This window comes from Crocuta crocuta, unplaced genomic scaffold (genome assembly GCF_008692635.1).
Source record: "Crocuta crocuta isolate KB4526 unplaced genomic scaffold, BGI_CrCroc_1.0 scaffold132, whole genome shotgun sequence".
Classification (NCBI taxonomy): domain Eukaryota; kingdom Metazoa; phylum Chordata; class Mammalia; order Carnivora; family Hyaenidae; genus Crocuta; species Crocuta crocuta.
Window position 1 is genome coordinate 3242179 of NW_027528611.1, and position 7616 is coordinate 3249794.

The following is a 7616-nucleotide window of genomic DNA, read 5'->3' on the forward strand; positions in this document are numbered from 1 at the left end:
TCTCCAAGATGAAGGGCCCAGAGAGCCCATCATCTGGGGTAGAAGAGCTCACAGAATTCCCCTCTGGGCCCACACGGCACAGCTTGCTCCTGGTCAGGCCACTTTGGCCCTGCCCTGCATTTTGCCACTTCCCAGGCCTGTGAGGAGGAATGATGCCGGGAGAAGCAGCAGGAACTTCGGAAGGCTGACTCCCAGACTCTCAGGCCCACAGCCATAGGACAACATGGCCTTGACAAACCATATCCCCATTGAGCCGGGGCCACAATTTCCCTCAAAACCACTGCCCTGGGAAAGGGCATGAGGAACAGACATTACTCACCAAGCGCTCAGGTCCTACTTGCTTTGGAGAGAGCTGCTAACTGGGAAGATAGACGTCAGTGTTGGGGGCTGGGGGGCTGCCAGCACAGAGGGCCAGCAGAGCAGGCCTGGAGTACTCCACAGTCACCGCCACAGCCTTCCTTTCTGGCTGCCTCCTTGAGAACCTCCACCCAAATCCTAGGGCGTCCAGAGCACGCAGGCAGTGTCTCCCCACCCACGGCGACCTGCTTGGCAAGGTTCTGCACACCTTTCCCCCATTAATCCTTCCTGCCTCCCTCCCTCCCCCCAGGAACCTGGGCAGGCTCAGACAGTACTTTCTCCATCCATCTAAACCACCTGGATTCACCAGCCAATCTAGGAACTTGGGACACTGCCCCTAACGTGAGCCAAGGCCAGGTACGTAAAGCCTGCACTTCCCTGTCTGGGGAGGTGGGGCTGGAATGGGGCCAAGAGCTCAGCTTTGTAACATCTACACAAAAGCGTTTATTCCAAAGTTGGCAAGGAGAGCCCAACAGCCTGCGTGCCCGCTCACCTGAGGTGCTGGCCTTTCTACGCCATGTGCAGGAGAGCCACCTCTCTCTTCCCTCTCACCTCAGCTCCTACAAGGGCTGGTGTTCTGTTTGATTCTGAGCATTAAGCCTAGTGCTTGGTGCCACCGTAGTAATGACTGGCCACCTCAGGGCAAGGGCAGGGCTTTGGCCCAAACAGAACAGCTGGTGAATCCTAGCTTTGCCACTCACTGGCTGAGTGGCTCTGGGCAAACTGCTTCACCTCTCTGAGTATCTATTTCCTTTTATGTACAACTGCTCAGCCCAGGGAGATGATGTAACCTGTCTACAGTTTTGGGGAGAGATGGCTGTAGAGCTTGGTCTCAAATCCCAGTTTCCTGGCTTCCAGCGTTTGTTTTTGGTTTTGTTTTTGTTTTTTTTACTACACCAAGATGTTTCTCAACTTGGCTTCTCAACCTGTCAGCAGGTACAACTGACAAAAAACAAGTCAGTGAAAAGTTCCTTCCAAAGTTCTCTGCCTTCCAACAAAAGGAGCCTTCACAGATACCAATTTAGCCAGGTGACTGAAGTCAGCATCACCTTTACTGGGGCCAACTGGGACCATCATGCTTCCTGATGTGAAGCAACAGGAAGCACTCATTCCCTATGTGGGTTCTCACCAAAAAATGGTAGCTTGATTCTAATTATAAGGAAATAAGCCAACAAATATGGAATGTGACGATCGATGACACAATGTCAAGCAGATGTAGCAAACTGCTTGCAACTGGTCAGTTTTAGTGAAGGAAATATACACGTTCATTGCACCATTCTTTCAACTGTCCTGCAGCTTTGACCTGTTATTAACTAAAAAACAGAAGAAAAAGGCTGTTCGGCCTTCAGCTCACCCCCATGCTCTCAATAAAGACTCAGTCGTATCATGTTCGAGTCTCTGACCAGTGTCCAGAACATAAAAACCCAAACCTCCCTGTCATTCAAGGCATCCCTTGGCACAACAGGGATCTCAGAGTTTTCTAGGCTCATCTTCCACAAACACTGGACAACCTAAACCACCTTCATCAGGCACAAATGTTTACACACTGCTTCCATACACAGCCGTTACCTGGAAACCCATTTGCTGAGCTGGCAACTCTTCCCAGAGCATTTTCCACGGGTCAGGCACCCACCCTGGCCCCAGAGACACTGTCATGGACGAGACTCAGTGGAGTTTACCCGCTAGAGAACCCTACAATAATTGCCTTTTGCCAAGTCTTGCCTTGTGATAACTCTTGACTATACCTCTGTACAACATCTCCTTCTCAACATTTCTTGGGAAATTTATCTGTTTTATTTAATCCCCAAACCGGAGAAGCATCAATTGGAGAAACTGAGGAAAATGGGAAAAAGTATGATAATCCTCTGGTGAGAATTAAAGCTTACTAATCAATCCAGAGATGTTACTGGTTTGAAAGAATCCACCAACTTCAAGTCAAAGCAGGCGCAAGAAGCCAACACGCACAGCTGAAGGTTAAGGCTGACATCTCAGAACCATGACAGGGCACAAAGGAGAGAAGCGGTCATAATCTAATCGAGCCTTGCTTGTAGCCACTGCCATGCTGTACGTGTGTTTGGGGCCCTGTTTGCTGTGAATGGGGAGTCCTTCTTGTAAATATGTATTAATATATTTATATACAGAGTATGAACAAATCTTACAAGTTTGGAAGCAAAATAAGTCTTTAAGTTGGTAATTCTGACACATGATTTTGTGTGGTACTCTTAAATTTGTTAGGAAATCCACATGCTCGTTTATTCAAATACTACCCAATAATGTTCAGTGGCATTTTCCAGGGTTTGACTATTTGACATGGAAGAAATACAAGCAAAAGATGTGAATATTGTGGAATTCTAGGACACAAAATCAGAAGTGGATCTAAAATCTGAATTCATAAAGCATTATACTTAGTAAGAGGAATAACTAAATCAAAATTGGGGCATGCAAAGTATTTTCATCACTAAAAAAGGAAATGAGTCTGTATGAAGTAACATGTGCCTCAGTGTCCAACCTAAAGATACTTGTGGACACATGCTTGACAATTCAACCAACATCCATGCAAGATGAAAGAGATTTTTCTATACCTAGAATATTTGTCCAGAAACAAAGATCAAGATTATCAGAAAGGGCAATTAGTAGCTTTGTGTATTTTAAAATTTCATTTTTTTTAAAAATTTTTTAATCTTTTATTTATTTCTAGGAGCGAGAGAGAGAGAGACAGCGTAAGCAGGGGAGGGTCAGAGAGAGAGGGAGTGACAGACTCTGAAGCAGGCTCCAGGCTCTGAGCTGGCAGTCAGCACAGAGCCCGACGTGGGGCTCGAACCCACGAACCGCGAGATCATGACCTAAGCGAGTCGGATGCTTAACCGACTAAGCCACCCAGGCGCCCCAAAATTTCATTTTAGACCCACACAGATATGACCAATTGATCTGCAAGAAAAGTGAATGGGAATTCAATAGAACTCAACAAATGGGGAAGAAAACAACTCAAATGCAAAAATGAGAAAAAAGAACCTTGACCTTTACACCTTTTATAAAATTTATCTAGAAATAGATCCTAAATCTAAATGTAAAATAAAAAACGATGAACTTGTAGAAGAAAACACATGAGAAAATCTTTATGACTGGGTTAGGCAAGAAGTTCTTAGATGTGACATCAAAAGCACAACTCATTGGCTAAAATTAACAACTCAGGAAACAACAGATGTTGGCGAGGAGAAACGGGAACCCTCTTGCACTGTTGGTGGGAATGCAAACTGGTGCAGCTGCTCTGGAAAACAGTGTGGAGGTTCCTCAAAAAATTAAAAATAGAACTCCCCTATGACCCAGCAATAATGTAACTAGGAATTTATCCGAAGGATACAGGAGTGCTAATTCATACGGGCATATGTACTCCAATGTTTACAGCAGCGCTTTCAACAACAGCCAAGTCTGGAAAGAGCCCAAATGTCCATCAATGAATGGATAAAGAAGATGTGATTTATATATACAGTAGAATGCTACTTTGCAATGAGAAAAAATGAAACCCTGCTATTTGCAACAACTAGATTGAACTGGAGAGTATTATGCTAAGTGAAAGAAGTCAGTCAGAGACAGATCTCATATGTTTTCACTCATATGTGGAATTTGAGAAAACTTAACAGAAGACCATGGGGGAAAGGAAGGGAAAAAACAGTTTCAAAGAGGGAGGGAGGCAAACCCATATCTTAAATACAGAGAACAAACTGTGGGTTGATGGGGGAGGGAGGGGCGGAGGGAAGGGCAAATGGGAGATGGGCACTGAGGAGGGCACTTGTTGGGATGAGCACTGGGTGTTGTATGTAAGTGATGAATCACGGGAATCCACCCCTAAAACAAGAGCACACTGTATACACTGTATGTTAGCCAACTTGAAAATAAATTTTTTTTTAAAAAAAAAGCACAACTCACTAAAAATTGATAAGCTGGACTTCATCAAAATTAAGGACTTATGCTCTTTTTTTAAATGTTTTATTTATTTTTGAGAGAGACAGAGACAGCGTGAGCAGGGGAGGGTCAGAGAGAGAAGGAGATGCAGAATCTGAAGCAGGCTCCAGGCTCTGAGCTAGCCGTCAGCACAGAGCCTGACGTGGGGCTCGAACCCACGAACCGTGAGATCATGACCTGAGCTGAAGTGGGACGCTCAACCGACTGAACCACCCAGGCGCCCCAATAACACTGTATGTTAACTATACTGGAATTAAAGTAAAATAATTAATACAATTTTTAAAAATAATAAAAGTCATAAAAACCCATCACAGTAACCTTCCATGACCTCTAGTCAGAGCCCTTCAATTAAAAGATCACTTATGGGCCTGACTTGGGAACTACGTGTACCAGCACTGACCTAGATTCCCCTATAGGGGGAGATGCCAAAAGTAGTTAAAACAAAGCCTCCCGGGGGCACCTGGGTGGCTCAGTCGGTTGAGCGTCCGACTTCGGCTCAGGTCATGATCTCGCGGTTCGTGGGTTCAAGCTCCACGTCGGGCTTTGTGCTGACAGCTAGCTCAGAGCCTGGACCTGTTTCAGATTCTGTGTCTCCCTCTCTCTCTGACCCTCCCCTGCTCACGCTCTCAGAAATAAATAAAACATTAAAAAAATTAAAACAAAACAAAACAAAACAAAACAAAAAAGCCTCCCCTTCAAGACAGTGAGCACACGAGGAACTATGTGATGGAGCCCACAGAGCGGGTAGACACATCGGAGGAAGAAATAGTTCCAACTTGGCAGAAGCAGGGATGGTTTTGGAGTAGCTGTTCTGGGCCTTCTTTCAACAGGGCCAGAAGGCTGGGAAAGGCACTCCGGGGGAAGGCCAAGGTGAGCCAGGCAAGGCAGCTGAAAACGCAGAGCCCATCTGGGAATGGCGAGCTTCCCTTTGGCTGAGGAGTCCACCATCTTTGATGGACAGATAAAGGACCCCAATACGGCCAGCCTCGACTTCTTAACTAAGTGGGACTTAATTCTGCGGCAAGGGGGAAGGCCTTCTGCCTGTAAGAGCAGAGAGAAGCTGAGAGACTCACCAGGGGGCTTCTGAAGCAACACTGTGAGAGAGGGTGAGGATCTGAAATCTCCTCTCTCCTCCCTTCCAAATGCTATCTATCCTCTGTTCACCCAGAACTTTCCAGCACACCAGGCTATCTCTGCCTCTGGGCCTCAGCACAGGCTGTTCCTTCTACCTGGGACACCTCACTCCCTTCTTAACCTCATACTCTCCTCATCCTTCAAATCTCAGTGTACAGGAAGAATACTTCCTCAAGTAAGCCTCCTGCAATGCGCTCTTTCAGTCCCTGTATTTCCTCAAGCACAGCCCTTCCCACATTTTCTTGCTATTGTATCTTACTCATTTATTTATTCTGGGGATATGCTATTTATTTATTTGCTTGTTTCCCTGCTGTATAACAGGAGTGCTCACTGTTAGATGGTGCGGTCTGCATTCATCTTAAGTATGTAGCTCCATGAAGTCTTACATTTATATATCACCACAAAATCATCACCCAGCTCAAGGTCCCAAACGTTTCCAGCAGCCCTGAAGGTTCTTTCTGCCCCTTCCCAGTCAGTGCCCTCAATAAGAGGTAGCCGCTAGTCTGACCTCTAACAACATCAACTAGGTTTGCCTGTCAGGCATCCAGCATCTCTTGGTTGGAGTCTGAGAGCCCATGGAGTTGTTCCTGCCGCTCTCTGGACTCCAGGAGTGTTGGGCACAGAGCAGGTGTGTGAACATCTGCTCAATGAATGATGAGACCAGGCTAGAGGTGGAAGCAAGAGTGCCCGGGGCCCCCAACCTCGGCCCTGTTTGCATCTCCATGCCTCTGCCCGTGCTGCCGTCCTGCTTGAAATGCCCTCCCTTTAAAAAAAAATTTTTTTTTTAATTTACTTAAGTCATCTCTACACTCAACATGGGGCTTGAACCCACTGACCCCAAGATCAAGAGTCACACGCTCCTCTGGCTGAGCCAGGCAGGGACCCCAGCCTTCCCTTTTTTTATTGATCTCCTTTCTACCTCCCACTTTTTCAAACGCTTGGCTCAAGTCCCATCCCCTTTGGGGAAGCTCACCCCCACGGCATCCATCGCCCACCACACTCATCCCGCAGATGCCACTTCGCCTGTCCTTTCTGGGTAGGTGTGTGTGCACCTCTAGGCCCTGCCCCCCAAATGATCAGAGTCGCTCAAAGGAGAAGCGCGGTTTTACTCTTCATTAATGGAGGACCAACCCCTCTCACCTCCTCACCGTGCACAGAGTATCCTGAGCTGCAGAAAATGTCTTCTGTGCCTGTCTTCCTCACAGGACAGGGAGGAGCACACCAGAAAGCAGCTGTGACGATGTTTTAGAAGCCACAGTTCACTTTACAAACCTAAGGCACTTTAATGTCTAGTTACGTGAGTGCTGGAAAATTATTGGCTAAACTCTACATGCATCATAGGTACAACAAAAAAAGATTAAAAAAAAAAAAAAAAGAATGGATCTATGTGTGCTGATGTGGAAAGATTTCAAAGATATACTTAAGGGAAGAACTAGGTGTCCAAACAATTTGGTGTGCTCCCTACGGCCACAGGGGAAAGGAGGGGGAGAGGAAACACACATATACACTTGAGCGTGTGCATGGTAGATTTTGGAAGAATGCTCAGGCCACAGATTGCCCTGCACCCTTGGGGAGTGGGTTGCAGCCAGTCGGTCACCTTTTGTCATAGAACTGTTTCATCTGTCCATGGGGTATTTTTATATTAATAGATATTTTAACATAAAAATAAGGCAAAATGACTGACAGTTCATCCTGAGGGTGAACCGAGGGCAGCCCGTTGATGCCTGAACTCGGGCCCCACAAGCCAGGCAGACACCGCCACAGGCCTGGAGGCAGAATATCAGCACGGGTCAGAGAGACGACCACAGCCTGTGGGCTCAGTCAGAGCAACCCCTGGGGCCCCGTAAGAAGCAACAACCTGATGGAATTCCACCTTCTGCTTAGCAGCCAAAGGCTGGGACCTGAAAGCCCAGGGCCACAGAGGGAGCACTGAGTCTGGGGTCACAGTGGGGGAAAAGACCGCTGCCTACCCAGCTATGTGGCTCAAATTGATCTGGGCTGGGGAGGGGTCGGGGAGGAGGGGGCTGGCTTCCCCATCTCCTGACAAATATGCAAGCCCAAGGCTGGGAGAAGCAACCCAAGGGAGAAGGCAGAGGGACAGGGGCCCCAGAGGCTGCTGGTTTTCCCAGCTCTGAGAGCCACACACTAGAGGCAGGGCTTCT

At 47.2% G+C, this 7616-nt stretch overlaps 1 protein-coding gene across 2 annotated transcripts in view; it reads right to left on the reverse strand.

Moving 5' to 3' along the window:
• Positions 1–7616, reverse strand: part of PPARD (peroxisome proliferator activated receptor delta) — an 83024-nt gene that overhangs the window by 34350 nt on the left and 41058 nt on the right. The gene's annotated exons all lie outside the window — the stretch shown is intronic.